Below are 25420 nucleotides of genomic sequence, written 5' to 3'. Positions count from 1 at the left end.
GGTTCTAGGTGGCTGGTTGTCATTGGCTCCCTGTCCAGCGGTCAGGGTGAGTTGTGTGTGTCCTAGGGCTTGAGTACCCTGCCTGCTGGGAGAGACTCACCCCCAGTCTCAAGGTATTCCAGGTTACCTGGGGAAAGGCTAAGGCCAGAATGGGGGAGGGAGTGGGGCTGCAGGCAGAAATTTCCTGAGGGAGACCACCATCTCCCCAGTGAGTTTCCAAATGTTGCCAAACTCTGGAGAGCCAGCTGCACTGAGTGGCTGGGAGAGGAAATCATGGGGACAACTCTTCTGCAGGGAGAGTCAGCCTGAAAGTGTTGGGACCTAGTGAGGAACCAGCCCCAGACTTGGAACACTCTGAGATGGAATACCTGAATTCTAGCCCTGGCTGACATCCCCCCTCTACACCAGTTTCCTCATCAGTAAAATGGGGATGATGCTCTAACTTGCTCTGCTGGCCTCACTGGATTGACATGAGGATCAAATAAGAATGTATGGATAAAAGCACTTGTAACCTTCAGTGTGCTATAATCATGCTCAGAGGCAGAAAATAGGATGCCCTTCCTCCTGTCCCAAGATCTGGCTCTGCACTTTCCGCTTCACCTCCACCATCTGCAGTCTTCACCTCTCCACTGGCTCCTTCCCTTTGGCTGTACTTAGAGCTTCCTTCTCCCTCCACTGACATGCACGTCACTTTCCCGCAAATCTGAGACAAATGGTCTCTGCCAGATGCCTTCATTTGCTCAGCCCATGGTCCATCCTCCTATTCCTGCTCTCTGGCCTCCTCCCGTCCCCGCCCCACTTCACCCTTCATCCTCCTTGATGTCTCTGCAGGCATGTGGTCCCATTGATCCTGCACCCACCTAAGTCCTCTGGTTTCTGTGGTGGGCAGCTTCTGTGATGGTCCCCATGAGCCCCACCTCCCAATATTCCCGCCCTTGTCTAATCCTTCCCCTAGTGTGTGGGCTGGACCTAGAGATTTGCTTCTTATAAATAGACCATGGCAAAGGTGATGGGCTGTCACTTCCAAGGTTAGATTGTAAGACTATGACTCCTGTCTTTCTCGCACTCTCCCACCATCTCTCACTTGCTGGTGCTGTGAAAGCTTGCTGCCACGTTGGGATCTGCCCTATGGAGAGTTCCACGTGGCAAGGAACTGAGGGCGGCCAACAGCCAGCAAGAAACAGAAGCTCTGAGTTTAATAGCGAGTGAGCACCTGAAGGCCTCCCTGCCACAGCCTCAGGAGAGAGCTGGAGGCCATCCTCCTGCAGGTGAACTTTGAGGTGCTTGCACCTGGCCAAGATCTTGACTGCAGCCTGGGAGAGACCCCGAGATGGAGGGTCCAGCCAAGCCATACCCCATTCCTGACTGACACAAACCATGATATAGTAAGTGCTTGTTGTCTTAATCTGTGGAGTTCTGGGGTAACTTGAAAAGTTCAAATCATTGCTGTTACTTTCCAGCAGTTTGGACAAGATGACTAACCAAACATCATCGGGGGAAATCTGGCTGGGCCCGGCTGAGTGAATAGGGGACAATGAAGTCACTAAATATGATTTGTTCCCTCTTGCCTGGGAATTAATGATCCCAGACACACTGATGGAGGTAAACAGAAATGTTCAATCATTTAGTGTCTGTGTGCCCAGCACCAGAAAGTGTTGCATCACACTCCACAGAAATAGAAAAAAATCTAGAAATTCAAACAACCTAAATCCCTTAATAGGGGAATGGGTACATAAATTGGGGCTTAGCTGTGCAGTGAAATACTATAGAGTTAAACTGGATAAATAATATGATAATGATAAATCTCAAATATGTACATAGCATCAGTTATATAAAGCTTAAACACTCATAAAGCAATCCTAGAAATGGTTTATAGATTACAATGCATCATAAAAGCATAAACAAAGTGCATTGGAAAGGAATATGTTCCTCTCCTGAGCTCCAGACTCATGTACCCAAATTGCCCACGTGCCCTCCACATTTGGATGTTTCATAAGCTTCTCAAACCGAATATGGCCACAACCAAGCACCTGATTCTCCACCCCCTGTGGTAAACGGCAGTACGTGGCAACTCCGAAGTGGCTCAGGTGGAAATCTTTTCAGTCATCCATGATTCTTCCCTTTCTTTCACATCCACTCCCCATCTAATCCAGTGGCAAAGCCTGTTGACTCTACTTTCAGAATGCATCTAGATTCTGCCTCGTCCCACCCACCATTACCACAGTGGCCACACCACCACCTTTCACCTGGATTATTTCAAGGTGCTCCTAACTGATCTCTCTCTTTCTGATCTTGTCCACCTACATTCTATTCTAAACACAGCAGCTAGAATACTCCTTTACAGTCTAAGTCAGGTTATGTCAGGCCTCTGCTCAGAACCCTCTGGTACCCCCATCTCCCTCATTACAATGATGAGTAAGGCCCTACGGGATCTGGCCTTCATTTGTCTCCAGCCTCACCTCCCGCTGCTCCTCCTTCCACTCTCCATCCCAAATATGCTGGGTTCTTTGTTAGTCTTTGCTCACTCCAGGCAGATTGCTACCACAGGGCCTTTGTAACTGGCTACTCCCTTTTCCCAGAAGGTTCTTCTTCTGGACATCAGCATGGCCTACTCCTTCCTATCCTGCAGTATCTGCCTAAGTGTCACCTTCTTGGTTAACCTCCCCTACCCACTGTCTTTAAACTTGCAAACCCTTTCCTAGTCACTATTCCTCTTCCCTCCTTTATTTTTCATCCAATTGCCCTTATCACCATGTACCATAGACTATATTTTACTTGTTGGTTTACTGTTCTTCCCCTTCCTCCCACTAAAATGTCAAATTCCAGAAGGTTGGGGTTTTGCTCTGGTGTGTTCTGTAGTGTATGCCCAGTGCCTAGGAGCCTGGCACACAGTAGGTGGGGTGAGGGGCAGCTTCCACCCAGGAAGGTGTGCTATCATCAGGGCAGGCTTTCTGAAAGAGTCTTGATCCATATCTACAGCAAAAGTAGCTTCCAGCCCTGCCACAGCTGACGGCCTCCCAGGAAGCAGGGGCTGGGTGTGTGTGTGAGAGATGTGGGTGGACCTGAGAGCAAATGGGTAGGAGCTACAGCTGTGTGTGTCACTGTGGGGTGACTGTGCACTCAGGAGGGAGAGAGGGGCCTTTAGGGTGAGCCCAAGGAGCAGGGACCAAGTGAGACTTTCAGATTCGGTCCTTGGTCCCCAGCAGGTGTACTTGTGTTGCGGCCAGCCTGGCCAGACCCTCCCTGGCAGTGTCCTTTGAGGGGCCTGAACTGGTAGTGACTACTTGGCCAAGCATCTCTGAGGAGGTGGGAGGAAGCTTCAGGCATTTCCTCTCCTGAGCCAAAGGAATGCCGGAGAAGCCCCGAGAACAATGGGGAGCCAACAGCCCCTTGGAGGCCTTGTGATGTGGGCCTCAAGGGGGGTGCACAGCTGCCGGCCAGAACCTGGGACAGGGGACAGGGGCTGGCGGGGATACAGAGGAGCCTCGGAATCCTTGAAGGAGGAAGCCGGAAGCAGCTGGGGATGACACTGATCGGCATTTCCCGCCTCAGGATGCCCTCCCGCTTTCTTCACTGCCGCCGCAGCTGCAACAGCAAAGGCTGCAGCTTCCCTCTGGCCCCAAGTGGCCATCCGAGAGGTTGGGAGCTGGAGGGCCCCGGCCTCCCTCCCTGTCCCTGAGGAAAGCAGGCAGCTCCCTCAGCCCGAAGCAGGGCGCCCCGTAGGCCTAAGGGGAAGCTGGGCTGGTTTAAGGGGACCGTCTGTAGCTCTTTCCCTGCCTGACCCTGGGATTCTGCTGCCTTTGCCAAAAGAGGGGCTAGTTCTGAGGGCTTTGGGGTCTGGAAGATTGCTGGTCCTCTCGCTCTGCCCCAGGGGCCCATCCCAGCGGTGTCTGGCTGGGCATCCTCGGCCTCCACATCTTCACCTCATGTCAGTGCCTCAGGGAACAGCACTAGGCCGCAGGCAAATGGCGGTCTGTCATTCTGGACAGCCTACTCCATCCTAGTACTCTCTTCCAGGACTTCTCAATCTTTTTTGCACCCCAACTCATTCTAAGTGTGCTCCCATCCGCATACTTGGGTTGTGATAACAACCCGGCTACACGGAAATATGTGGTAATCATGGCCACACCTATCAGTGGTCCTTAATGGTTGCTTAAGGATTCTGCATAGGGAAAACAGGCGAGGGGTCCTGCACATTCCCAGCGCAGAAGCTGTAACCCCACCCTTTCTCCTCCATTTAAGAAGTCCTGCTGGGCTGAAAGTGACCTTGTTCTGGCAGTAACTCTGACCCCACTGTTATTTAAATAAGAATCACCCTGAATCCAACCTCCTTTATCATTAAAAGGTCACTCGTTTGCAAACTTTGATACTTTATTATTTAGTAACACACCTCACAGCGGATCTGCCTCAATTCTGTTGCTGACAAAATGGCCCCATCCAGAGCCTGCTCTGGAATTCCATTGCCTTAGAGGAGTTCCAATGAGTGGCCCTCCCATGGATGTCTCAGCCAGGGTAGGGGTGACCATGAGTCCAGATGGCAGGCTGCACCAAGGGCCAGCACCCGGGCTGCGCGCACAGCCGCAACAGCTTGGCTCTAGCCCCGCTGAACACTGGGAAGCAGCCTGCTTACCATCCTCGAGGTTCACGCCACCAAGCTGGAGCCCATTCCAAGAGGACCAACTCAATGATCCAGGCACATAGCGCTGCAGAGCCCAAAGAGCAAAGATGAGACTCTGCACCAGGAGATGCCTGGGAGAGATAAAGACACGGGCAGCTCTTCAATGAGAGAGAGCAAAGGGTGCCAAGAGGTCATGTAGAGCTCTGCTGTCCATGAGTCACCAGTGGCCACGTGCTGCTATGGAACACTTGAAATGTGGCTGGTGCAAAACCAGGTGCCCCATCAGTGTAAAACACATTGGAATTGGAAAGTGAGGAGGGATAAATTAGAAATTTAAGATTAACAAATACACCCTACTATATATAAAACAGGTAAACAACAAGGACCTACTGTATAGCACAGGGAACTACATTCAATATCTTGTAATAACCTATACTGGAAAAGAATCTGAAAAGGAATATATATATATGTATAGGTACAAGTGAATAACTATGCTGTATACCTGAAACTAACACAAAAGTGTAAATCGACTATACTTCAAAAAAAGAAAAAAAAAAACAAGGGTAAAAAAAACACACTGGAATTTGAAAACTTAGCATTAAAAAAAAAAAGAATGTTATTCATGTAACCGCCACTGCAATCAAGATATAGAACAGTTACATCACCTCAAAAATGTCCTTCATACCCCTTGGCAGTCAGTCTCCTTCCTGATATCCCACACCATGGAAACCACCAATCAGATTCTTGTCCTAGAATTTTGCCTTGCCCATAAAGTCATATACACGGAATCAAATGATACATGGCTATTTATGTCTGGAACTTATACTTAGTATAATTCTCTTAAATTCAGTCATGTTGTTACAGGTGTTAGAATTTTTCATTGCTTAGTAGCATTTAATGATATGTCTGCATCACAGTTTATTAATGGTCATTTTGACTGTTCCCAGTTTGAAGCTATAATTGATAAAATTTTTAATAAATATTAAAAAAGAATATTAAATATCTCATTAACAATTTTCATATTGCATACATGTAAAAATGACCATTTTTTGATAAAATGGTTAAGTAAAATATACTATTAAACATATAAAATTACAAAGGGGCACGAGGACCCTTGCTTGTGGGGAATATAGTCACTATCTTGATTGTAGGGGTGGTTTTCCAGGTGTACACATGCGTCAGATCTTAAACTGTATACCTTAAGTATGTGCAGCTTAGTATATGTCAGTTATACCTCAATAATGCTGTTAAAAAATTCTTCAGTAGCTACACTGCTGCTACCCGAGAGGATAAGCAAGAACTAATTTCACCTGTTTATTTATTTTTTCAATGTGGCTATTAGGAATTTTAAAATTACGTGTGTGGCTTGCATTATATTTCTACTGGACAGGGTTGAGCTAGTGATTGTACCCCATTACACAGGTCATGAAACTGAGGCCCAGAGAGGGAAAAGCACTTACTTATATAATGAGGTGGAAAACACTTTATTAGTTAATGATAAGAATCCACAAGCAAGAACTACTATGTTGGTAAAAAGACTTAGATAAGTTCTTGAGGGTAGAATGATACTCTCCCTGACCTTCATTCACACCAAAGGCTTCAGGATGTGGGGGAAGAATTTGGAGAAACCTCAGAAACCCTGGAGGGAAAGAGTGAGGAGCAGAGAGGATGAGGGACAGAGGAGGCAGGGAGGTGGCGGCAGTCTGTGAGCTGTGTGTGATGTGACCCCTTCCCCAGGATTCCATCAACCAAAGACCTTCAGTCAATTCTACTCTCATTTTCTTGGTGAGAACTGAGGAAGGCTCTAGGTTTCCCACCTTGGTCAATGTGGTGGAAGCAGAGACCATGACTCAGACTGCAGGAATGCAGGAACCTGGGTGGCATAGGAGGCCACGAGACTGTAAGTCTTCCCAGAAATTCACATATACCTTGGGTCATGGCACAGGGGGCAGGGTGAGGGAGTTCAAAGCAATGTCATTTAGATCTCAAGGGGCCTGCAGGACCTGGGAACTCAGGAATCCAGTAGTATGATCAGAATTTTAAAACTTAGGAAGAATATGATCAGAGTGACTGAAGCTTTATTTCCCTCCTCCTCCCCTTAATTCAGCAATTGAACCAAAAAAGGATTAAAGAAGCCTCTACCAAGTGCAAGGGCACGGTCCCCCCGCCATGCTAGGTGCTGTGACATGTACAGAAAAACCATGTGGGCTGGAAGCCCACAGAAAAGTCATCCCAGCAAGAGGTGGCACAGGCAACGAACAAAACTCCAGGTAGAGTAGTTAAAGGTATGTGGGGGTGCGTGGGGCCACCAAGAAGACAACGCAGACCCTGGTAGGGCCCAAGTCCAGCCCCAGTGAATGGTGGGCCTGACTCAGGGAAGGGCTAGCTGCCTCCATAATGGCTGGCCAGGAGGGAAAGGAGGGCAGGACAGCGGGCAGCATCTGGAGGCCCAAGGTCAGCAGCAACCGGGTCAGTCAGGTGGGAAGGGGAGCAGCAGGTTGCATTTGGGGGGAAGGAAATGTGCAGGGTTGGGCTCTGAGAGCCTGACCAATCTGGCTGTACTGTAGACTGAGAATCCCAGGATGAGGGGGGGTAAAGCAGCCCAGATGCGGTCCAGGGTGCCTCACGACTACTGTCAGGGCACAATATGGTGGATGCTACTGGGGGCATCCCTTCACTCTGTCTGCTGTCTACCGGGCCCCTGCTTCAGCAATGCCTGCCAGGAAGGCCCAATCAGGGAGTAGATAGATTGGTGTGAACCAGCCCCAACTGGTGCCCACATAACACACTGGTGACAGGTCCCTCACCTTCCTGTGGGGAGGCCAGCCAGGCCCAGGGAGCAGCTGTGCTCTACCCCTGGGTCCTGTTATCAGCCATTCTCTACTCCATTCAATCATTCACTAAGGATCTACTGAGCACCTCCTGGGTGTAAGGCCCTGTGGAAGTTCCAGGAAGGGTCCCAGCCCTTAGGTAACTGGGACATGTACATATCTTGTTATGACACTAAGTAATTAGTTCCTCAGGACAGATCCAGCTATAAGGCTATAGGCAGTTAGAGGAGCGAGAGAGTATTTCCACTTGGGGGATCAGGAAGACTTCATGGAGGAGGTGGCATTTGAGCTGAACTTTGAACTGCAGTAGCATTTGGATATTAATTCCTAAAACTTTATATAGCGCTTACTGCATACCAGATACTCTTCTACATGCACTACAAATGGTAACTCATTTAGGGCTAACCACAATCCTATGAAGTAAGAGCCATTATTACCCCCCATTGAACAGATGTGCAATTGGAGGCACAGGGGCCACACAGATGGTAAGCAACAGGGCCCTGAATCAAACCTAGACAGAGACCATGTTTATCACCACTAGGCTATACTGTCTCTTGGATGGGCAGAAATGAGGTGGGGTCAGAGTGGTCCAAGGAACAGAATAAGCAGACAGTCAGGGATGCAAGAGATGATGGCCCCCTCCTGGAAAGCAGAGATGAATCTGTTATGACTGGAGTGTTTGGTGCATGAAAGGGAGAAGTCCAAGATGGGCCAGAAAAGGAAGGTGGTTTCCAGATAAGTTCTCAGGCGCCTGAGGGCAACGGATCTCGCAGCGCTTTGAGGGAGGCAGTGGTGCTCACCTCAGACCCGACTCAAGAGAGGAGGTGCGCCCCTCTGGATCCAGGCCCAGCTGAGAGGGTGCTGCCCACTTCTCAGGGGGCCTCGCCACGACCCCCTGCCATCCACCAAGCGCTGAGGCAGGTGTTCATTCGGGGACAAGAATGGAAAATCTGTCATACTCAAGGCAGGAAATTCCACAGTGAAGGCCCCTTGAGCTGCATCATTGCAGCAAAAGCTGTCACCCATGCGAGCAGGTCCCGTTCCTGTTTTGTTTGTTTAGGGATGAATGTTGTTATTCCCTGCTCTGCCTGTGTTTACATCGGGGAACATTTGCCATCAGAAAACAAAGTCCAGGCAGCGCTCCCGCCCGATGCAGGGAGCACGGGGCCCTGCCCTTCTGGCATTTCCTGCTCGCTCCCACCTGACAGATTTCTCGATTGAACAACATCAAAGATCTCCTCTTTTGGCGTCCCTCTCATCTTAAAGGGACTGGTGCTGAGAGGGAGCCATTTGACTCTGGAAGAAAAGCAACTCCCAAACTCGGCGTGCTCGCTCGTCTCCAGCCTGGGAGAGAAGTGAAACAGGCTTGTTTCACAACCCCCGGCAGGCAAGCAGGAGCAGGGAATCCAAGGTCTGGACCCTCGTGCCCTGTCGCAGCCCACCCCCAGCCCCGGGAACATCCTCAGGAGCCCGCAGGGCGGAGGCGAATGGAAAGCAGGAGAGCGGACACCACGGACCTCCAGCCTCCAATATGAGCACCTTTATTTTGTGGATGAAATAACTGAGACTTAGAAGAAAGGAAGGATGATGATGGGACCCAAAGGAGGGAGACAGAATAGGGGGAGTGGTGCAGAAAAGAAAGGCTATGGAGAGAACAGAGTGAGGGTTGGAGAGAAAGGGCTACCCCATCCCCAGCCTTGGCAGCCATCTGGCCAAAAGTCCCTCTGCGCCCTCTGCTGCCCCCACTTGTGGCCGTCACCTGGGCACTCTGCCTCTTGCCAGTGCCTGAGCCACATCTCCTTCATTCCTCACCGCCCCACTGGGACCTTCGACCAGCCCTCAGACAGCTGACTGCATCCCAATCGGGCCAGAATTGAGTCTGCCCACCCCATCCCAATCCCTTCTCTCCTTCAAGGTCCAGCCCCCATCCCCCTTCCTCTGCAGTGGCCCTCCCAGCTCTCTCCCTCTTCTCCACGGCATAAAGTACAGGCGGTAGAGTCTCATACTGGGCTACCTACAGAATGCCCCTTGGGTTTCCTAACCTCCGTCCTGCGTGAGACGACACATTCCATCAGCCAGGGCGGAAGCCAAGTCCTCTCCTTTTTCTCCCTTCCCCCTTCTCCTCCTTTCCCTTTCCTTCCTCTCCCCTCCTCTTGCCAACAGCACCCAACGATGCGCCATGCTCTGGTGTCCAGTAAGACGTACTGATATGATCCAATGAGCCTCACCATCGACAAGAAGGATCCAGTGACCACTGAGACTAGCGGTGACTCAGGATGGGGATTGGGGAGTGGGCAGGTGGCTAAAAGAAAAGAGCAGAAGAGATAACAGGAAGTCTGTGACAAGGAGAGGAAGCCAATTCCCAAGAAAAGGTAGAAAGTGACAACACGCTGCCAGTGGCCAAGAAGCCGAGGAGAGGTACAGAGAAACAGTGCCCTACTTACACTCTCCGGGCGCTGGCGCCCTACCCCATCAGATGCACGGCTGGCTCCACCCCACCTCCCTGCGCATGCGCACCCAGCTCCAGCTCTAGCCATGGAGGGAGTGTGGAAGATGGGGGTGTGGGTGGTGCACCCACTCAGTGACTCTCTCTGGCCTGGACTCTGGGACCCACACCAGGAGCTTGCACACCTAACTGCAAGGTCTTGTGGGTGAGGCGGCTGGCTCCCGGGTTGGGTGAGGAACAGAGCCCAGTTGGCCGTTGTCAGGCTCATCTCTGATCCTGCTTCCTGCTCTCCCAGAGCTAGCACAGTGCCCGGCACACAGCACGGGCCCAGCAAGGCCTCGCCAGTTCATGGTAATGAGAGCTGCTCTTTCCAGAACACGTGCACGGTGCCTCACAAGGATTACCTCATTGAATCTGGACCATCCGATGAGGAAGGTGCTGCTTTTTCACTCCATTTTACAGATGAGAATATGCATGCTCAGAAAGGTTAAAAGTGACTCATCTGAGGTCCTAGAGGGAGTATATGGTTGGACTAGTATGTAAGTTCAGGTCTGTCTTGTGCTAGTCAGGCTCATCACCCCATGTTTTAGTGTGGAAGGAATGAAAGAAACTGGAATTCATGACAATGACCTCATTGGCCCTGTGCTTGAAGCACAAGGCATGAATTGATGTGAAGTTCCAAGTACAGCCCCCCTTCCAATGCACAAACATGTACACACACATGTACGACACACATACACACGCACACACTTCAGGCTTTGGGTGCAAATGTTGCAGCTCCCAGCAGGGAAGTGACTGCAGAGCAGGCTGCTGGGGGCTGGAGGGGGAGGGCTGGCCTAGGACAGGGTTGCCTTCACACTAAAAATACAAAGCCAGAAGGACCAACACCAGCTGAGGTTCTCAGCAGGAAACAGAGCGCTGCGGAGGGGGTTTGCCCCTTTGAGACTTTGGGGGCCTCTTGTGGTTGTCCACCTGTCCCTTCAGTTGCAGGAGAGGCATGGGGGTGGGGTCATTTCAACACAGCAGCTTCCCAAGCACCTGTAGCGGGGCAGGTGGGTGCCCTCAGTCTGAGCTACTGGTGCCCAGCCCCACCCAACAGCTGCCAAACACAAGAACAGTCAGAAAGAGGAGATCCACCTCCCAGACCCTGGCAATCCAGCCAATGCCCAAGGGCATAAGCATACAAGGGCCTCCAGGTAGGCCACAGGAAACACCCTCCTGCCTTCAGATCTTTGCTTGTAGGTCACTTTCTCAGGGAGGCCTACCCCAAACACCCTATTTAAAAATCGCACCCATCCCCTGCTCTCCCCAGGCTTTATTTTTCTCCAATAGCATTTATCATGAAATTATTTTTGTACTTACTTATTTTCTTTATTGTCTGTCTCTCTGTGTCACATTGTCAGGATCATGAAAGCAGGGAGTTTAGGCTATTTTGCTCACTGCTGTAGCCCCAGTACCAAGAATAGTACCTTGCATAGCACTGGCGCTCAGGAAGAATCTGATGATTGAATGAACTCACTGCTTTCTACTATTTTTGAGCATGGTGCAAAATATATTTCCATTCTCACGCATTCTCAGCCATTCCCAGGGGTAGGCATGGTGTTTGGGAAGACAACCATTAAACTGGCCAGGGTGAGATCCTAACTTAAAACAAAGAAAAATTCTTATAACATGATTTCCCTGCCAAGATCAGTAACTGCAGTTGTCACTGTTAAGGAAGGGCCTCACTGAGGTTCAAAGCTATTCCATCACGTACAAGATCAATGAGAAAATTCAGGAGCGCTCTGGGCGCACACAGGTCTCCTCCAGCATTATTGTTTACCACCACTATCAGCAGACGGGATCTAAAGTTTAGTAGGAGCTGATGGAGCACTTCCTAAGCAACCTAGGTCAACAACGACCACAACAGAAACAGGGGAATTCCCGCTCAGTGACTAATAATAGCTCATTTCACACTCACTGGCTGGGTGGCCTCAAGCAATTTACTTGACCTCTCTGAGCCTTAGTATCTTTGTTTGTAAAAATGGGAATAATAATGGCGCCTACCTCCTAGGGTCACTATAGGGCTTAAAACGAATGAGTAATAAAGGTGCCTACCTCCTAGGGTTGCTGTAGGGCTTAAAACAAATGAGTAGACGTAACATGCTTGGAACAATGTGTGGTACACAGTAAGCACTATATAAGTGTCACTTATTTGTATGGTTCTTTCTAGACAATGAATGTATCTAGGAGTGGATCTTTATCCTTCTTTCCCCAATGTCCACGGTGACATCTAAGCAGAATATGCATTAGCTGTTAAGTGTTATCAGTATCACGACCACGACAACGATGATGACGACAATGATGATGATGATTAGGAGTGTCACTACTCGATTGATGTGTCTTCTGTTGGAACCACGAGCTCCATGAAGACAGGCAGGGACCGTGACTGCCTAGAGCCCTAGAACACGGTGAGCACTAACCCTAAGCACAGTAGGTGCTTGAATCTCACGTGTGACTTTCACCCAGGGCTTTGGTGACACTCCCGCTACGTTAGGACTCAGGTATTCTCAAATATTCCATAGGGGAGTCAGCCACGTCCCTCCCTCCTATCGGGGAGACAAATGATATAGAGACTTCAGGCTCTATTTTCCCTGGGGAAACTCAGTCTAGGAGGTCCAGCCCTGAGAACTCACTTGCAAGCCATTCAGAGGGAAGTCCTCAAACAGGGAGGTGCAGATTGAGATCACTGTTACCAAAGAAAGAAACTGGCCAATGCTAAAGAGTATCTGTGTCTGCGGTGGTGGGAGAATTTGTGGCTTTACCTGGGTAGCCAGATCTCTGTGCGGTGGCAGCAATGGAGCTGAGATTTGAAAGATGAAAAGGAAGCTGACTGCAAAGATCTGGGAGAATAACCTTCCAGGCAGAGGGAACAGCCAGCACAAGTGCCCCGGAGCGGCCAGGGGGCTGGGGTCCCTTGGAACTGAATGGAGGCCAGTGTGCCTGGGTCGTCAGGCAGAGGGACGAGGCCAGAGAGGCAGGCGCGGGCCCTGTAAGGCCCATGAGGGAAGCCATCGGAGAACAAGCTCACGTGCCCAAGCCCTTCCCCTCCAACGACCTGTCAGAACATAGTGCTCAAATAGCTAGTTGTTAAAGCAGGTTCCTGACTCCTCCTCCTTGGCAGCCCTCTGCTAGCTCTCTGCCTATTGCTATGTGCTGGAAAATGATTTTCAAAAATAATAAGAAATAGAACTTTGGAGAGGGAAATTTGTAATACATCAATTTTGAAAAATTGAATCCAAAGCCTGGTCTCTGCCCGATTCATCTGAATTTCCTGAGTCTCTATGGATATATCTGTGAGGAAACATTTGTGTTCACATCCTGGGCAGGAGACACAGTAAACCTCAAAATATACCAAACCCAGGGACACGTTTCCTACCCCACCCCCACCCCTAAGAACCCAATTCAGAATCAGGGCCCAGGTCTTGGCTCCCAGCACCCGCCTGGAAGGCACTCTTAGGAGTCTTTCCTGCCTTCTACTCGCGGTGCTGTTGCTCTGGCCCTAAGACGTTTCTTCTCAGCGGGCTCGGCCCAGGAGACCCCTGGGCAGCACACACGGTGCTCAGCACATATCCACTTGCTCGCCTCCATTTCCCAGCCTCCCATGCAGTTCAGTTGGGGCCACGTGACGAAGTCTGACCAAGGGAGAGTCGTTGGAAGTCATGTACATCATTTTGGGGTCTGAGGTGGTCAAGAATTGTTACGTGCTCTGACTGAGTTGTGTCCCCCTCAAATTCCTATGTTGAGGCCCTACCCCTCAGTGTGACTGGATTTGGGTTAAGGTAGTAATTAAAGTGAAATGAAGTCATGAGCTTGGGACCCCGATCTAATAGGACTGATGTGCTTATAAGATGACAGACCAGAGAGCTCAAAGTGAGAAGGTGGCCGTCTGCAAGCCAGGAACAGAGCTTTTACCAGGAAACAAACTAGCCAGCACCTTGATCTGAGCCTCACCAGCCTCCAGAGCTGTGACAAGCCCACGTCTGTGGTTTCAGCCACGCAGCCTGTTGCAGTTTGTCACGGTGGCCTGAGCCGACTAAGACACCTGTTTCCTTCCGCATCTCTCTCTCCCCCTGTCCTGGAGATCTCAGAGGCCACGTTCCAGACAGCCTGGTTACCTGTTGTCCAACCTGCATTAGACTTTGTGTGAGCAAGAAATCAGCCTTTCCTAAACCACTGAGATTTCAGGGTTTCTGGGTTACTGCAGCATAACCTCGCCTACCCTGAGCAACACATGGCAGCAGAAAAAAGGCCAAGGTCTGTCTATACCGTGTTTGTCCAAACAAGAGCAAAAGCAGAGGAGTGCCGTCAGAGCTTCTCATTCTACCCGGCTTGCCCTCCAAGACTGTGTAGGGACCCAGTGAGCCCCGGCTACTCAGACAGATGCAAACTGTGCTTTCTGGGTCCTGGGATTCAGCCAACAATGAAGACATAAGCTGGCTCAAGGAGTTCATTGAGGTTTCAAGTCAGAGAACCAGAGCTCCAGCTGCTAAAAGTTGGGAAACCCTGGGTGATAAGGCACTGTCTCCAGACAGCCCCCATTGAGATGCATACCAGTTCCCTGGAAGGGGTCACTCATTTATCCACTGACAACCAGCTGGCACTTTCTTAGGGATCCATTTCTCAGGGGAAGGCTGGAGGGACGGGCCCAGGGTCTCCGACCCTGGGTCACAAATTAGAGGCAGACCACACAACTTGGCCGAGGATTGGTTCTCTTCTACCCATGAGAGGAATTGAATTTCATCAGGAGCAGGAGGGCCATTTCACTACTTCAGGTTCCCTGTGACTTGGCACTGCTGTGCCCTTCTGGGGCCAGGCCACCTGCATGACCATCTCTTTAGACTATCCATTGAGAGAGAAAGGAAGTGAACTTTGGGGGCTAGCTTTTATTCATTCATTCATTCATTCATTCATTTAAATGCTTGGCAAGACTTACTTACAAGCATCTTCTTCCATCTTACTTTCCACATTCTTCTTCTCTTCCAAAGTCAAGCTCAACTCTAATCTCCCCTAAAAATAATTAGCCCCTCTCCTTGGACCAGCACGCCCCAGTTTATATAGAGCTTCTACCTACTTGATGTCACCTGATCTTTCCTACATTCCCGACACATTTGTGTTATTCTCAGTTTGCAGATGAAGAAACAGGCTCAGTGAATTCCATGAGTTGTGGGAGGCATGCATCCAATGAGTGAATTTTTTTTTTTGCTACACCAAGGTGCCTCTCACTTGCCAACTGGGCCTCAGTGAATCTCCCCTGGCACCATGGAATTTTAAGCCTCTTTAAGCAGAACTGCAAATAGCTGAGGTCAATAAAGGACACATTCTAGCTCCAATCCTTGGGAGCTGGAGCAGAGGCATACAGAGCCATGCACTTACCATTCAGCAGGATGTGAGTGAGACTTCTGTAACCCTAGAACTGGCCACTAGGGCCCAGGGCTGGAGACAAGTTACGGGAGAGGGCTGCCAAGGAACTTCCAGCAGTGGGGGTGGGGGACGCTTCCCTGAGGGCTGATTAGAGCCTACCTACTGAACAGGCTCCACTGCTCCGACCGCCCTCCCACCCAGTCTCTATAAGCGTCATTGGGGCATTACTGGGCTCAGGATGCTTTGGAATGGTGGTGTGGCTTCCCCTCTCCTGAGCCTGCAGCCAGATAGGGGGATTCCAAGAGAATTCCATCAAGGTTGGGGGCCTGTGAAGAGAGGAGTGTGGCACGCCATTCCTGATTGGACATCTGCTTGGGTGGCAGACTTGTGGCTCAGCCTCAAGCCTACAAGAGCCAACTGGAGGGGAAGTGAGAGACAGGACAGAGCAGCCAGCAGGGGCACAGTGGTGTGACCAGGCAGAGTGCATTTTCCTTGGTCAAGTGGATGCCTCAGCAGGGAGCGAAGCTGGAACTGTCTTACCCTATGCTACCCAAGAGGACTGGTCGCTGAGTGAGGGGACCCCAGGAGCAAAGGCTGGTGGGGAGATAGTGCTGGCGGGAGGTGTGTCTAAGTATGGTGTCGGGGGTGTCGATTGGAAGCGGTAGTGGCCGAATAGCTTCTCCGCCATCAAAGAACTCTGATGTGAGTGGGGAGGGGGCTCCAGAGCGTTCCCAAATTGGGGGCAGTGACTGAAGAAGAAGAAAAGCTTTGTGTGTCTGTATCCCACTGAACTGAGACCCCACAATGAACCAGCTACACAATGTGAAACACCATCCCCGAAAACCTGCCACCCACCTGACCTTCCTCAAAAAGCTCTCGCAGCCCTGGTCTCCTTATGGCCCCTCTGGGGTCAGGCTGACCCGGCAGCTGGAGGAAGGGAGCACAGGGTCTGGGGCTGGCACAGCAGCTGACCTGGACTCAGATGGGCGGGCACAGAACAGACAGACTTTCCCCCAGGGGGCCCCAGCTGAGGCGTGCAGCAAAGTGACCAGGGAAATAGCACCCCCCACCTCCTGACGTCGTCTGTGTGTGTGTCCTCAGGTGTAAGGTGATGGCGGCGTCCTCCGCACTGGGCTGCAGGAGAATGAAATGGGATCCTGTCTGCCAGGTTGTGGGCCCCAGGCCTCCTTGAACCATTCACTCGCTGTGTGACTTGGAGTAGGTCTCCTAACCTCTCTGTGGTTGATCTCTTAAGAAACCAAAGCATGTTTTGAAATACCTGAAAACAGATGTTAAATGAAACATAAAGAATTTTTAAACTGTCTGAAAGCAGAGTGCTAGTCCGTATGGTCTCTTAAGGTCCCTTCCTCTTCTGTGTTTCCATGATTTAAAAACAAAACAAAATACCAGCGAAAACTTGGAACTGGAGAAGGAATCCAAACACCAGGGAGACAGCTTTCTGGACCGCGCCCACAAGCCAAGCAAAACTAGGGTTATTCTGCCCCCTGGTGGACACCTCTGCCACTGCAGTCAATGCCCGTGGCCGTCTAGGTTTCAGGAGGTTTAGAATAACTTATGGTCATTCATTTACTCCTCACACATTTATTGGGGGCCCCACTCTGGGCCAGGAGCTGTGCTGTACTCTGTGGATACAAATGAATAGCACTAGGACCTCTCCTTGCAGGGGACTTGTTATGACATGATTTCTTTTGTGTTATGATTCCTACTCATCTTGTGTGAAGCTTACAGGGTTTAAGCTGTTAGGTAACTGCAGCTGGAGTCTCAGTGGCCACTGTGAACTTCCATGCTAGTTGTTGTGAAACGTCCGGTATAGGACTGCGAGTGTCTTAGAGGGATAAGTCAGTCTTACTTTAGAGAAGGGATTTGTTTGGCAACAACCAGAGAAAGACTGCACTAGGACAGGAGCAGTTGATAGAGACAAGCCCCCCATGGGGCGGAACCATTACACCCGACTGACGGACTCCTGAAAAGGGACCACGGAGCCCAGCGACTTGAAGGCTCCTCACGGGAGGGCTGGGCCCCACGCTGCTGAGAGCTGTTCAGAGGGTCGCTGCCGGAGGTCCTGTGGGAGCAGAGGGCGACTCCTGCTCACACTTGTTGTGAGACCCGTGTCCGGACTGGAGACCCATGCTTGTGTGGAGACCCTTCCTCTACGGACTTCTCCTTGGAGTGGCTCCTCACCCCCCTCCCTGTTCCCCCTACTCTGACCAACCTGTGTGTCATGCAACTTGGGTGCAGTTAACCTAGTGATTCGTGAACTGAACATTGGCTACTGTGTGTATCTCCCATTCCGTGATTCTTCCCCGGTCTCACCACTGGGCGTTCGTTACAGGGCTGCAGTCTAGCGGGACAGACAGACACACAGAGATCATTTTGGTACAATTAAATAAGGGTTCTGTTAAAGGTCAGTACGTGGCGTAAAGGAGGTGTGCTTTGGGAAGGCAGGGGTCAGGAAGAGCTTGGCGAGAAGAGGTGGTGGTTGAGTTTGATGAATGAGTTCTTTAGGTGGCTGGGGAAAGGCCTTCTGGACAGAGATGGGTGTGTGTGAAGGCACGGGGCACATGTAAGGGATGATGGAATGTTCCATATGCTGGGTCCATACTGTGGGTTGTGGGGACACGAGGCGGAGGGCTTGGATTCAATCCCTGGATGATTAGGAATCCTGGAAAGGCTTTGAGCAGGGCAGTGACATGGTTAGGTATGAATTTCTGAGTTCCTTCTGGTTGCTTTGTAGAGGATGGGCTGTAGAAATATCAGGCCAGCAAGGCCCTTGGGGGCTTGCCAGATTTAAAAACAAAACAAAACAAAACAAACCAGGATGCCTGCTGAAATTGGCATTTCAGACAGAGGAGAAATTTTAGTATAAACCTATCCCAAATATTGTACAGGATATACTAAAAATTATTGTTTGTGTATCTGAAATTCAAATCTACCTGGGCATCTCATATTTTATCTGGAAACTCTATCTTAGAGTCATCAAGGAGAGATGATGGAGGCCTGGACTAGGATGGAGGTGGTAGAGTTGGATAGAACTGGAAAAATTCAAGGGGTATTCAGGAGCTGGAAATGAAAGAACTATGAGGGAAAGTGAGAGGGAGGTGTCAAACATAACACGCGGTCTCAGTTTGGGCTGCATCCCATCCCAATCACCATACACACCGCCCCTGCTCTGGTCTGACTCTGCCTGGCTCCCTTTGCTTCCGCACCTGCTTGGTTCTGCATTTTGGTCTCATCCCTTGTTCAGTCCAGCTAATCAGCCACGGCCTGGTGCCTGGGGTCCAGCGAGGACCCCTTTAGGCCCCGGTTCTTTGCCTTTCTGCTCCGCACTTCACAGCTAGCTAGCTAGCATGAGGCACCCAGCCCAGGCCTGCACGGCTGACTAGGACAGATCTTTCCTGACACGGAGGAAAATCCCAGCCATTTCCAGAATGCTATCAGTTTCCCCAGGGGCCTTCTCACCCCAGAAACCTGGGACCAGAATGGTGGCCTGGCTTCTCAGAGCCTCTTGTGAGCCAACAGTGCCTCCCAGTGGCCACACAGCACACTGCAGGCTGAGTGAGCCAGGAGACTGGTTTTTAGGCTGGTTTCTAGGAATAGCTTTACCATCCTGATCTCTCCCCTGGCAGGGCACAGGGGTCCTGCCCCTGCTGGTGGCCATCCCTCAGGCATGCTGTTGGCAGTCCTCAGCTCTTATGGGTCTGAACAAGACATCTCTTCTGTGGACCTGCTGGGAGAGAGGTGACACATATGAAGACATCCCAAGAACTGAACAGCTAGGCCTTGAGGTCTCTGTTATTGGCAGACTCAGGAAGACTGTCCAAGTTGAACTGAACCCGAGGCCCTCAAATCCCCAGGCTTCCATATTTGAGAGGAACAAGCCTACAAATACAGGACCCCATCCCTACTCCAATGCCTGCTTGTGGACATCCCCTCCCAGAAAACTGGAGATGTGGCTGGGTCTCACAGATGAGTTCCCAATGATGTACATGTGGCCAGCCAGAGCCACCAGAGATGGATGGTGGCCCAACTGTCCAGCACAACACAGCCCTCTCTGGCATCACAGCCCGTCATCAAGAAACTAGCAAATGTTCCACTGGCTCTCTCTTCCATACCCGAGCCTGCAAGTGCTGGCCAGAACCAAGGTTCTCTGCCCCAAGCCAGGGAGCTGAGAGACATCGGGCCTCAGGTGACCTCGATGGCTGGAGTGCAAGGCTGGTCTAGAGTAACTGAAAAAGTCTTCTGAGGAGCCCCGCTCAGGCAATCCAGGTCCCTCTCTTACCCTCTGAACACCCCAGCCTGTGGTGGGAAGGCCAAGGAGGTCACTGACCCACTGCTGGTGTCTCCAGCGCTGTCTGGCCAGAGATGGTGAGCCTTCCCCTAGGAATGGCATGCCCTCTGCTTTCTAGCAGGTTTTGGCCCTCAGCCTTTGCCAGGGCCCCTGGGGGCCCTGGCCCCTCTTTTCCAGGGCCCAGGACTTTGCAGAAATATGCAACTTATCGTGTGCCTCATCTGTGAAATGGAATAATAAAAATAATAACACTCACCTCACAGTACATGAGTTAATTCATGTCAGTTGCTTTGTTGTGATGATGAATATTTCTCAGAGCCTGAGACTGAGCCTCAGCAACGATCTAGACACCAGCTTGGGTCTCAAGCTCTCTGCCTTCTGCTCCCGCTCTGGGTCTCCACGTGTCTACTTGAAAAATGAAACAGGAATCACTCCATCTTTTCCATGGGCTAGGAGTGTCTCAGAATGAAGACCTCTGGAGGGTCTGTGGAGCGGGGTGGGCAGTGGGGGAGACCAGTTATCTTCCAGTGACTAATGAACAACAGTTTGCCTGATGTCTCGGGATAAGGGGCTGTGGTCTGCCTGTGACATCAAGATACCCTCCAGAGGCTTCCCACCTAGACCTTCTGCTTTAGCCCCACTTCCTGGCCTCCTTTGAGAGACACACATTTGGGAGGCCCAAGGTGGCCACCTTCTGCCTTCTGTTCAGCCAAGGGGTCCACCTGCTGCAGAATAGCCCCGTCAAACCCAGATTCCTTGCGACACTGGGTTCCACCAGGCATCACTTATCATTCATGTTTCCAACCCGACCACCTGGCCAATGACCTCCTCAGGCAGGGGAAGAATTTCTCAGTCTCTGATGAAGGGCATTTGTCCTGGTTTGAGTGGGAAGTATGAACCCAGCCTTGTTGCTACCCAGCTGCCCCAATGTGGTTTATCAGAGAGCGAACACTAGAATCACGCCCAGCATGGGGAGATGCTCAGACAGGGGGACTGAGCCTGAGGGACCAGCACACCCACACTTCCCATGTAGCTCATGTTCATCCTAGGTATGTGCTCGCTGAGAGGTAGGGGGGTGAGATCGCTGCACTGAATAGTCGTTTTTATCTCTTTTTTTGTTCTGAGCACTTTTATGTGAATTCCTGCAAGTTAAATGCCATGTGATACATACTTACCATCAGGGCCAACCTCCAGGTTTGTGGGTGCTGTGTTAAGGGGCTCCAGCCTCCAGTGGGGGGGGGCTCAGACCACCACAGTCTAGAGCAGGGGTAAGAAAACTTTTTCTATAAAGGGCCAAATAGTACATTTTTTAGATTTTACAGCCTCAAGGTCTCTGTCACAGCCATTCAACGCTGCTTTTGCCACCAGAGACAGAAGCAGCCCAAGACAACATGTACAGAAGTGAGCATGACTGTGTTCCAATAAAACTTTTTTTGCAAAAACAGATGATGGGCTGGATTTGACCCTTGGGCCATAGTTTGCCAATCCCTGAGCACAACTGAGACAGAATTTTACAAGACTTATCCAGAGGTGAATTACACATTCGGGCCATAGTTTGCCAACCTCTGAGTACAACTGAGATAGAATCCTGTAAGTTTTATCCAGAAGTGAATTACACATTGGTCACAAATATAAGGTCATTGAGAGTCTTTGTGGACATCTTAAATGGGCCTATGTGGCTGGGTAGGTGGGTGGGGCATCTGGCTTGGGTTCCTCAACAGTCTATCCTGTGCCTGTCCCCACAGAGTTGGCCATCCTGGCATTCAGGGTCTCCTAGACTGTGGCTGGATTAAGTCTGAATCTCAACCAGGGCCACTGCACATAGGTAACTGTCCCTTGACTGTGCCAAACCGTTTGTGTTAACTCACTGCCTGATGCCAAGCACATCGCCAGCCAACCCTGGGCCACCCCTGGCCCTGCCTAAGGAGAGAAGGGACTTGAGTCTTGCCGGGTTAGGATTGTGCTGCCATTCATGGAAGACACAGGAAGAGAAGGTTTTGGGGGAGGACAATGAGTTCGGTTTGGGCTATGTGGATTTTAAGATGACTGCGGGACATCCCGGGGGAGGGATTCCAGCAGGTAATTTTCTACAAGCATTCACATACCTGAATTCAACTCTACTCACGCTGCCAAAGAAAGAGAGAAAACGAGAAAGGAAAGAATTCTAGTGAGGCCGCCTACCCTTCGGCCAAGTGAGCACGTGCTCTGGAATGGATGTGAGACTAATAAATGGGTCTAGTGGGTCGGCTGTTTCTTCAGTGGGTCTCAGTTCTTCCACGCCTGTCCTGGTGGGACCATCTCCATGGGCTGAGTATGGGCCATGTATTTACAGACGCCACTGTACTTGGGGTGCGTGTGTGCATGAGCATGCCATGCTTCCTGGGAACATTATTTCACTTTGGGAGTATTTAAGAGATTGTCTGGGTATATTCAATTTTTGCCTAAAGGAACTGACATTCGAATGTAGACCTGAATGGGATATGACACCAGTGTAAATCGAAGTAGAAGATGGCGAGAGCCACACTGCTTCAGAGAGCGTTTTGAGATTCACTAGTGCGCATGTGGCAGACAGAGGCCACTCTGTGGGGTTTACTGAGTGGGAGTAATATGCTGAGTGAGTGGGGTTTGCAGAGCGAGAATACAGAGTAAGAAGAGAAGCATCCTGAGCCGAGGCTGAGGACCTAGGGTGCGCTGTCATTTAGCAGGAGGTCCGGGGATGCAATGCAGCCTGAGACAGACTGATGGGTGAGGTGGGAGGAGAACAGGAGTTTGGGTCCTAGCAGCCTGGGGGAAGGAGTGTTCCCGAAGAAGGGGTGGAATGCTGCTGAAAGGTCGGAGAAGGTGAGGGTTGAGAAATGACCTTTGGCTTTGGCAGCATGGAGGTTGCTGGTGACCTTGGTGAGAGCAGTGTCAGAGGGTCAGGCCAGGAATGGGTCAAGGGGCGAGTGGAGGTGAGAAAGTGGGCATGGGAAGTGAAGATGACTCAAGAAGTGTGCCCATGGGGGGCAGGGGACAGATGGTAGAACAGAAAGGTTTCTATCCTTCAGCTGTGACTCCTTTGTATCAGGTAGTATGGTTCCGGGGGTGAGCTAAGGAATTCTGCCCACTGTTGCCAGCCCCTGGGCTCCTTGCCCACCAGGGCTGCTGTAACACAGTACCCCAGAGTGGGTGGGTTAAACAACAGAAACTTATTCTCTAGCAGTTCTAGGGGGCCAGAAGATCAAGGTCAAGTTTGGCACGGTTGGTTCCTACTGCGGAGCATCTGTTCCAGGCTCTCCCTGGCTTCTGGTGGTCTGCCAGCTGTCTCTGGCCTTCCCTGTCATGGCTCTGTGTCTAAATTTCCTCTTTTTAGAAGGACATCAGACATGTGTGATGATGGCCCACTCTGCTTCAATATGACCTCATCTCACCTAACTAATTACGTCTGCAATGACTCTGTTTCCAAATAAGGTCACATTTACAGGTACTTGGGGTTAGGATGCTAACATGAGAATATGTGGAGGAGGGAACCCACAATTCAACCTATAACCAGCCCTTAGATCTCTTTTCTTTCCACTTCCTCTCCAGTCGTCTGGCCCGGGATCATCCAGTTTCTCCCTGTGCATGTCTGCGTCTCCCCCTCCTCCAGTGGCCTTGTCACCTCCACCCTCCCTGCCAGCTGACCCCTCTCCAGAGACGATCTCACTCCTTGGCTTTCAGAGGCAAAATCACCTCCCTACTCACAGTGAAAATATCTAAATAACTTGGAAGAGGGACGGTGAAGGGGGCAAGAGGGGAAAATGCGATTTAATGCCACCTGGTTTTCAGCAAAAGTTCGGGCTGAAACCTCTAGGGACTTTAGATGATGACAATCCAATCTTGAAAAAATGTTTTTGTTTTTGTGGATTTTTCAGGCCAGAAGGAAAAGATTGTAAGGAAAATAGCCATCAAATGCCTCAAAATGGAAAGAAATGCTCATGAAAGCAGAAAAGTTACTGCAGCTTTAAACACCCAGTTCACAGCTGGCAAGCATCATTCTCCTCTGCCATCTACTGGCCACTTAAAGAAGCCTTGCTCTTTGGAGCCGGTGCCACCGTTAGAGGTAGAGGAGTGGTCCAGGATTGCTGAATGGCCCTTGCTGGTGTCTTTGTATGTGCATGTGGCTTAGAGCGACAGGTCTCAGTGGAGCCCCGAGGCCCACAGTCAAGATGGGACCTTGGCCGGCTGGGGCACGCCAAGCTACCCTGTGGCGTTCTGGTCTGAAGTGGCAGAAGCCAGAGGGGAGATGGCTGCAGATGCGAAGGACAGTGCAAGCCTGGGCTGCCGGGGAGCGGCGGGCAGTGGGCCTGGCTCCGCGCCCGCCAGGCCCTCTCCAGCCGCCTACGTGCCGCAGCCAGACACTGTGTCCGTTCATTCCAACACACAGACGTTTCTTTCTTTTATGAACTAATGTTTTCTTTAATCTCTTTCTGATATAAAAAGCAATGCAGGCTCATTGTAAAACATTTAGAAAACCAAGCAAATATAAAAGGAAAGCATTGAGGTTGGCCCCAGAGGGTGTCTTGGAGGGCTGTACCGTAATCTCCAGAAGCACCCCAGAGCCCCTCTGAAAGCACACGCAGTTTAAGGACAAGCTCTGCTTGCTGTGCAAAGACAGCTTGCAGCTTCAAGAGAAAGTCCCTAGCCTCCCTTTGAGTGACTTCTAAAGCTTCCTTCATAGATGTTCTGGAGCCCCCCCTGCCCACAGTGCCACCACTGCTGTCTACTGGACACAGCGTTGACCGTCACCATTTTTGTGCCTATGTGTTTATCTTTTTAAAATTTATTTGTATTGTGCTGTAATTAACATATAACTATATTAGTTTTAGGTGTACAAGATAATGATTCACTATCTGTATATATTGTGAAATGATCACCAGAAGAAGTCTAGTTAACACCCTTACCGCACAGCATTTTAAGTTTTTCCCTAGTGATAAATACTTTAAAGACCTCTTCTCTTAGCAGCTTTCAAATATGCAATACAGTGTTGTTAATGATAGCCAGCCCGCATACCTTACATGTCTTAGCTTTATGTATTATCTTTATATCTGATTTATTAAATTTTATGACATTTGGTACATACCTACTTATATCTTGTTTTCCACTCAATGTTACATCTTATTTTTCCCTGTCACCATTCCTCAGCAACATTATTTGTAAAGGCTGCATAATATTTTATCCATACCAATCTGCAATGTGTTGACTCAGCTTCCGGTATGGAAGGCTATGTAGACAGTTTCCAGTTTTTTGTCCTAATGAATGATGCTAGGCTGAGCCTCCGTAGACCTACACCTTTGTGCTCCTCTAGGATCATTTCCTAGCAGCAGAATTACCACTATGAATGCTTCCAGGCTCTCGATACCCATTGCCATATTGCTTCGAGCATGGTGATAACTCATTTACCCTTTGACAAGCGGCAGACACGCCTGCTTTCCCTCACCTTTGCCAACACCAAAGTTTAAGATGACACAGACTACCGGGTGCCAGGCAATAGGCTATGTGCTGGAGACACCATAGTAAGTGAATTTTTAAAAAGATTGTGGTCTCTGCCTCCGCAGAGTTCCTGAGTTGGTGGGAGAGAGTGACCTTGATCAAATAATAAATGTGTAATTAGGAGCTGTGGTGATTGCACTGGATGAGAGGAGAGGGTGTGAGGAGAGCCGAGCACAGGAGGAGTTGGCTCTGTGGGGAGTAGGAGCCGAGAGCAGTCAAGGACAGAAGCCCCACATGGCTGAAGCCAAGAGAATGGGGGTGGCAGGATGTGGGCGGAGGTTGGAGTCAGTGACACTCAGACC

The sequence above is a fragment of the Camelus bactrianus genome, chromosome X (assembly GCF_048773025.1).
Source record: "Camelus bactrianus isolate YW-2024 breed Bactrian camel chromosome X, ASM4877302v1, whole genome shotgun sequence".
In the NCBI taxonomy this organism is placed as follows: Eukaryota; Metazoa; Chordata; class Mammalia; order Artiodactyla; family Camelidae; genus Camelus; species Camelus bactrianus.
This window is presented reverse-complemented; position numbering follows the sequence as displayed.